This window comes from Eptesicus fuscus, chromosome 4, assembly GCF_027574615.1.
Source record: "Eptesicus fuscus isolate TK198812 chromosome 4, DD_ASM_mEF_20220401, whole genome shotgun sequence".
NCBI classification, from domain to species: domain Eukaryota; kingdom Metazoa; phylum Chordata; class Mammalia; order Chiroptera; family Vespertilionidae; genus Eptesicus; species Eptesicus fuscus.
In genome coordinates, this window is record NC_072476.1 from 108,564,676 (window position 1) to 108,573,413 (window position 8,738).

Below are 8,738 nucleotides of genomic sequence, written 5' to 3' on the forward strand. Positions count from 1 at the left end.
ATGTTATTTTCTTATTTGGTTATAAAACTCCATCTTGCCTGGACAGTGTGGCAGTGGTTGAGCATTGACCTATGAACCAGGAGGTCACGTTTGATTCCCAGTCAGGGCACATGACCAGGTTTCAAGCTGGATCCCCAGTAGGGGGCGTGCAGGAGGCAGCCGATAGATGATTCTCTCTCATCATTGATATTTCTATCTCTCTCTCTCTCCTTCTCCCTTCCTCTCTGAAATCAATAAAAATATATTTTTAAATAAAAACTCCACCTTGACAAACACTACATCAGTGTAGTTTTTAACTCTCCAGGAAGTCAAGATAACCTCAAAAAGTGTGGGAGGACTTCATTCTTCTTCCACCTTTAAGTCCTACTTAAATCTCGCCTTTCCTGCAAAGAACAATAAAAGACGATTAAACACCATCGCCCCCGCAGGGATCATCATCATCATAGTTCAGAAGCGGGTTTCATGGCTGCTGGCCCTGCAAGCAGATGGCTTCGGGTTCATTACAGCTGGAGCCTCACTTCCCACCGGGGTGCGAACAGTAAGAGCGGCACAGCTTCGCCTCATTGAAGACGGGCATGGGAGAACACCACACCGGGAAGTACCTCTCCAGCACAAAGCTCCACCCAGGTTAGGAGTGGAGGCAGAAACAAGCTTCATTCTGCCCGTCCCTTTGGGTTTAGCTAAGCAGGCCAGCTGGGCCTGCGGGGCAGGTGGCAGAGCGCCTGGTGGGACGGAAGGCGTGCCAGTCATCCGCGCTGGAGAACAGCCCTGAAGCGACGTCAGGAACACGGTTTGATCAGACTGGTTGGAGGGTCACCGCAGAGAGCGCTAATGAAAACATGGACTTGTCGTTAGAAGGGACCACAGCACGGATGGAGGGAGCCGCACGCGCTCTCCAGTTGATGTGTTTTGGGCACATCGACCTCTCTGAGCTGAAGCTGCCTGGGGCCCAAAAAGAGACAATATAACCCCACGGAAACCTGGTGAGGATGTCCCTGAGAAAACACACGGGCAGCTGCGCAGTTCATCTGAACTCTTTCCTTAGCGTCCCTCTGCCTTTGACATGGGACGTCCTTAGGTGGCTCTTGGTTCGCACCATCTTGGGCTAATGTTTCTTCTCCTGCCTACACCTCATCTCCCTAACCAGACCCTGCACTACTGGCAGGGCGACCCTGTCTTCTCCATCCTCACATGCTGAGGGCCTAACGCTGGGCTCCTCTCAGAAAGGCAAGAGCTAACTCCTCAGGGTGCTGTGTGCGTTCTACCCGGAGCTGCACAACGTCACCAAGAGCTGAAGGCCGCAATGAGCGCATCTGAAATAAACCATGACCCATCTGATATGCCTTTTCTATGTGAGTACATGTGTGTCTATTCAGAAACACATATTTACAACAGAGACTATATATTTAGAAACACAGTATGTAACCAGAAACATGTAATATAAAAAGATATGTATTTAGAAATAGAGATTCAGCCATCTCATGGGTTGGTTTTTATGTAGTTTGCTTCCCGATGCTGGAGTCCCACAGAGATTTTTACCTTGAATCTTTTGTTTCCCTCTCTGTATACTTTACCTGGGTGGTTCCATCCATTATCTAGGAAGGCTACAGCGTCTAGACGCTGAGGATTCCCAAACACATCTCCAGGGCAACCTCCTCCTGGCCTGCAGACTCGGCTGGCAGCACCGCCTGCGACATCTTCCCCTGGGCACCCACTGCATGCTCTTCCTCCTTCCAGGCGGGCATATGCCCTCCTGGGCGCGGGGAGTAATATGTGAACAAACTGCCTTCCTGCTGCAAGTACCTCGTGCCAGTAATTCCTCACCCACCCCAGCCAGTCCTAACCAAACGTCTGGTTCTTGCTTGCCTCCCTGCCCTCCCTGTGAGCTGCCCCATCACCTGCTGGTCACAGCTTTCTGTCTGCTCTCACTGCCCCAGCCCTGGCTGTCAGGGCTGATGGGCAGTTCTGTTGCTGGCTCTCGGCACACTTTGAGACTCCTTTGTCCTGCTCATTGCCCTGTTCCCTACCTTGTCCCGCTGCCCAGACCGACGGTCAAGATCCTCATCCATGTGCGAGTGAGCCCATCCCTGTTATTAAACCCTCTGCTCTAGCTAGAAGCCCTGCTCACAGGCATCATTGCTTGCTACATGAAGCAAACTTGAAAAAGCAAGGGGTAGAAGGGAAGAGTAGAAATTGTGCCGGAAATAAAATAGCTTTAGGATGTGATGGTACTGGGGGTGAGGAAGGTCAATATAGTGTGTGAACTCTAGCAGAGGCGGCATTAAAACCAGTGTCCCACTCTGAGGGAAGGCGGGGGTGAGGGGGTAAGAGATCAACCGAAGGACTTGTATGCCTGCATATGAGCATAACCAATGGACACAGGCAGTGGGGGGGTGGGGGCAGCCGGGAAGAGGTCAATGGGGGAAAAAGGAGACATATGTAATACTTTAAACAATAAAGAATTTTAAAAAGAATAATAAATAGATAAATAGATACCAGTGTCCCAGCTGAGTTGGTCTCCAGCTAGTTCCATGCGGCACCACCACCCACCAGGACCGGGTGCCGGGGCCTGGTCCTCACTCTTCGGGGGGTGCTGCGCCAGTTCCACCAACCTGGGCAGGAGGGCCCTTTATTCTCGGTAACATCCCTAGAATCAACTCCTGGACGCTGGGAACCAGCTCCAGCGAACCCCCTGCTTCCTTTCCTAAAGCAATACCACCCTCAGCCCTCTTCTTTAGCGGGGTCTCCTTCCCTTCCCTGGAGCACTGCCTGCTTCTACCTGCCCACCTCTTCGCATATTCCTTTGAATAGAATCTTTCCACCCCAAACCAGCTCCTCCCTCACTCCCCCAGCTCTTCCAGACGGGCTGTGGCAGGAGGTGGTGGGCTTTGGTACAAGGAAGCAAGAAGCGTTTTCATTCAATCCTTCCAGCGCTGCAAAGGCGGGGAAGAATGTTGGGGGAGGGCATTACTGCAAGATTCTCTGCCAAGGTGTGGCTGTGCTAATCCTGATAGGATGACAAGGAATTAAACTTGAGATAACTAAATTTTAAGTAAAATGAGACCTGGATCTGGTAAGCGGAAGTTTCCACTTGAAGATGGATCATGGGGTCAAAGTAGAACAATACGTACAGCTGGTATGAAATCCCAAAACTATAAAAAGGTAGACAGTGAAGTCTCCAGCCTTCCTGATAAGGGTCCAATATCCAGAATATATAAAGAACCCCTACAACTTAACAACAAAACAGCCCTATTTACCTGGCTCACCTTCCTTCAACCATTATAGATCACAAATGCATTGGTTTGTTTGTTTAATTATTTTTAATATATTTTTATTGATTTCAGAGAGGGAGAGGGAGAGATAGAAACATCGGAATGAGAAAGAATCATCAATTAGCTGCCTCCTGCACAGCCCTCACTGGGGATCAAGTTCACAACCCAGGCATGTGCTCTGAACGGGAATCGAACCCTGGCCTCCTGGTTCATAGGTCAACACTCTACCACTGGGCTGTTTTTTTCTTTTGTTTTGTTTTACTTAACATTGTATCTTACAGCTCATTTTGTAGTTTATTAGTTCTGAATGGATAGTTAGGTTATTTCGAATATTTTGTTTTTACCAAAAAAAAAAGGGGGGGGGGGCTGCAATTAAAACCTTTTTGTGTATGTGCGACTATAGCCCCAGAACACATTTCTGGAATTACCCATTTTAAATATATTTTTATTGATTTTTTGAGAGGGGGGGGTGTTACATCGATGTGAGGGTGAAACATCGATGGGCTGCCTCCTGCATGTCCCCTATTGGGGATTGAGTCTGCAACCGGGGCATGTGCCCGGACCAGGAATTGAACCGGCAGCACTGGTGCATGGGATGATGGCCAACCAGCCGAGTCAGACCGGCCGGGGCCACCATGGCATTTTAATGGCTATCCTTGTACTGGCCTTTACGCTGCTTGCATTTTATTTCCCCCTTAGGATAAGTTCCTAGGAGGGGAAGGGTTGAATCAAACGGATTCCCCATTTAAAGTGCTAATCCGCACTGCTATGTTGCCTGCCCACAAAGCGTGTCTGCTTGCATTCTAACCACAGTGGAAAAGCAAGTTATAAAACAGTATCCAGAGGACAGGTTGTGTTTTAAAAGTATCTCTGCCTAGAAATAGTCCTGGAAGTACACATTACGGTGTGGGTCTGTGTGTGATTCCAGGCGAGGTTTGCCTTTTTTTAAATTTGATCTTAGAGAATGGAAGGGGGGAGGGGTGGGGGAGGGGGAGGGAGAGAGGGAGACATCGATGTGTTGTTGCATCCATTGGTTGCTTCTTGTACGTGCCCTGACCAGAGATCAAATCCACGACCATGGCCCATCAGGATGACACTCCGGGGCCTGGTCTTCTTTATATTTTTCTGAATGTTTTCTAATTTCTAACTAAAATGAAATCAGGTGTTGAAAAACTATAGCTCCTTTCTCAACCATGAAGATTAAACTCCAAAGTAGAAACAGGACAAACTGTCCCTGGCAATCTTGCCGGCAATACAAGAGCATGACTTGGAGACACTCAAGAGGGGAGGGAAGAGATCGACCAAAGAATGTACATGCATATGTGCATAGTCCATGAACAGAGGGGCGGGAGCAGGGTGGGGGGATGTCAATAGGGGAGGACAAGGGGACATCTGTATTACTTTCAACAATAATTTTTTTAAAAAGTATTTCTCAAATTGTCAATCTGGCAGATTAGAACAAAAGCATCACTGTGGGAATTAAGAACAATTAAATCAGTGCACACACAGGCGCCCTAAAAACAAGGCTGCCAGTAAAATAAATGGAGCTGCAAACTGCATCCGGGTCGCTGTGACAGGTGGACGCTGGCATGGGCCTACCAGGAGGCCTGTCATCAAGCCTTTGGCTCCTCCAGAACTGCGGGCAGCCCAGCCCAGCCCAGCCCAGCCCAGCCCAGCCCAGGCCCGCCTGCCCTCAGGGCATCTCCCCTGGTCCAGCATCCTCTGCGGCCCTCCTGATGGACTGCAGTCCCAGGAACAGGGAGCTCCCTGTGTCCTTAGAGACTGACTCCTCTGCTGGAAGAAAGGATTGGAAATTCTGCTTCATAATATGCTGAGACTGCTGTTACCTTTGGGCCACAAAAGTCTGAGTTCTTACTCAATTTGAAAAGAAGAAAAGTGCCCCAAAAGATATATAAACTATATACCATTTTATCGAAATGCTAAGAGACTATGACCTTTCCAGTGTTTGAAATTGTTAGGAACTCTAAGTGACATTCAAACGACTTGTAGGGCAAAGGATAATTGGAGCCTCTTCTATTTTCCTAAGGCACGCGGTGACCGGAAGGACATGAATGATGCTGGAGCCCTGACTGGTTTTTCACAGTAAAGTGATTATCCGTACAAATGCACTGCGCCTGGAGCATAATTAGGGTCACTGACCTTCAAGACAGGGTCCATCGGCCGGGACGGTAATATTCTAGGTGGCTCTGTGCCCAACTGAAAATCAGAATTTGAAGAAGGGGAGAGTGGATATTGAGGAAGACAAGTGATAGCCTTTATGTGTTATGGAACATGCCAGGAACAAAATGGAGATCTTAAACCTCCTATCTCCCCTTTCACGTGGGTGTATTTGGTTAGCAAGAATTAGAACACTGATTTGTACTTTTCTGGATATTTGAAGTATTTCATGAAAACCATGGCAGTCAACCTCATTACCCACCACCCAGAATTAACACCTGCTAAAATTTTCTTTCAAATCTTTAAGAAAAAATAAAATTGACTCAGACGAGGTCCCTTTTGTTGACACCCCCACTCTCTTCCTCTCCCTTCCTTTCTGAATTACTTTTCTGAATGACATGTTTTCCATTGATGTCTGCATATTTTCTCTTTATAAATAACTATTTTTAATTGCACACATGGCATATATTTCATCTTCTGGCAGCTCACTCAGTATTTCTCCAAGGGCTAGCCACGGACACTACAGCCCACGTTCACCCATTTTAACTGCTTGACTGCTTGGCATTTGACAAATAGGCCACGATTTATCCACTTTCTTGCTCAGACATTTCGGGAGTTTCCATCTTTTCCTGGATGCAGACAGTTCAGCTGTGAACATCCACGTCAGGCTCCTTGCACACGTGGACACGGTCCTCGCCAGCCCTGCTTCTCGAGCCTGAAGGAGCCCGAGTCTCCTGAGGACCTGGCAACCACAGAGCCGCACTCTCACAGGGCCCCGGGAGCCCATGCTGTGCGCAGAGAGAGGTGACCACAGGCATGGCCCAGGGTTGCTGGGTCAGCTTTCAAAAACCATCCAATGGCGCCAGTTTTACTCCCAGAGAAACGAATGTGCTCTCCTCCCTCCACCCCCACCAACACTCCATCTTCTCAGACCTTCTGCCTTTTGTCAATCTGAAAGCAGGAAGCGACGAGTCAATCACGTTTCCCTCATTATTAGTGACGATGCTCACCATTCCAAGTTGTTTGGCCAATCAAGCTTTTTCTGTTCGTATATTTTATCCGTTTTTCAAATGCAGTCGTTCTAACTGTTGTCTGAGGACCCTGAGGGCCCAGTGGGGAAGGGGTTCCACAAAGTCCTTCCTTTTCCAACTTCCCATCGTGTGACGTTCCATTTCCTTCATCTTCTTGAACAGAGTGACTGGCTGCAGAAGCAGACAGGCGGATCCGGCTGTCTCCTGTTAAGCTAGACATTACCGAGGTTTTCAAACATGTAACATGAAGCCGTTTTCCATAATTGTTATTTAACATGCATTTTTAAATACATCCTTTAAATTGAGTGCTTTAGTTTTAATGAGTAAATACCAATAGGATACCAATAACCTACCACACAGGAACCCTTTGGGGTGCTCAAACCTAAGAGCATAGATGGGTCTTGAGACCAGGTCTGTGAAGTGCTGCATGAACGCGTGCCGTCATTCGGTGGCTGGTTTGTAGGAGGTGCCTGTGTTTTCATGTATCCTGGACCCTAATCCTTCGTCAGCTACATGTACTGCAAACATTTCTCCCCGTCCCGGCCCGTCCTTTTACTTACGGAGCCTATTGCTCTACAGGACTCTTCATTTTGATTGAGTCTGTTTTTCCTGTGGTGTTGTACTTTTCTAATGATATTGCTTCTATGTTGAAATAGAGTGTCTCACTGGGCTTTAGAGAACCCCAGTTGTGGCACCCTTAATGGATTATGGAGAGAAAATGGGATTTCCCCTTTAATGAGCTCAATATAAAACATGCGCTTATGTATTTTAGAATATTCTGTTTTGCCTCAAATGAAATCAAATGTCTATGATTCACCAAAAATAATATTTTACCCTTGACATAATATGTTTGTTTTTCCTTTTCAAAAGAGTATTAGGAAGGAAATTCCTATAAAACGTAATGCACATTTAATTCAACATGTTCACTTCTGTCTACAAATATTTTAACTGAAAAAGATTTAACTCATTTCAAATCACCATTTTGTGGAAAGCTTTTGTATTTAAAAAGCACTTCTGTGTGTGATGTGACCTTCAGAATAATCCTGCATGGTCAATGGGGACAACAGTTACGGTGAGAACTGTGTCAGAAACGAGGAGAATGAAGAGCTGGGAAGTGAACTGATTTTGCGGTGTCATGCACCCAGGATCAGCAATGAGATCTAACGTCCAATCACAACTGATGAAGATCCCTTAGAAATTATGGCTGACTTTTGTCAATCAGAATAAAAGTGACAACTACATGGGGCGGAAACAATTAAATGCCTGCATGGCCGGCAGAGGGCAAGCAAGGGAGGTCTAGAGGGCAGCATTTGCGGGACATTCAATGCCTTTCAAGATGATGTCCTACTTCTTACTGCATAATAACATGTGACTAACATGCCTACCTGTGCATTAATATTCCTATTTTGTAACTACAGGCAATTCATCGAGTTCAAGTTAGAGGAAGGTGGAGTGTTCAGATGGAGCCTGGGAGAAAGAGACCAAAGATAGAAAAATGACCAGTGTTTCCCATGAAGGGAGCAAGAAAGAGGGGGAAAAACAACTAGGAGGAAGTAGTGATAGACGTTAGACAGACACAGAAGGGGAGGAAGGTAAAGAAATATCTCTCCCTCTAAGTGAAAGAGACAAAAATGAAAGGTTAAGGAATGAAGCAGGGATCCAAGTCCAGCACAGATGCGCCACATCAGCACCGCCCCCCCCCCCCCCCCAGCCCCGAGGCTTTCAGAAAACCTCGGCATCAGGGGCTCGCTCTCCACTGACCGGGGAACATTCTTTCAAGCTGGTGAGGAGTTGGAAGATTCTTTCAAGACCAATGAAAAGAGCTGCCTGTTTAATCCATCCTAAAACCGACTCATCACTCGACATGTTTGACCACACTCACTTGTTATGACTCTCCACTATCTCTTTAAATTTAATATCCATCTTAGCTATAGAATAGAAGGCATAAATATCAACTTTCTTCAAAAATCTTTCATTAAAAACGTTTTTCTCCATCGAATGAAGTAAAAAAACAAAATAAAACATTTCTGAAAATAGTGATGAAAAAGCTCAAGGCAGAATATCCCTTGTTAATGTATCAGTATAAATTCTGCACCATCTGCTACGCTGACCCAACACACTTTCCAGCTGTCACTGCGCCTGAGGAGAAAGCGCCGTATGAATTAACTAGCTTCCACCTCCGCAATTCAAATCAAAGCGAGAAGCCAGCCTGCATGTTGATAATTACCAGTAAAATCTCAAATCGAATCAACATGGT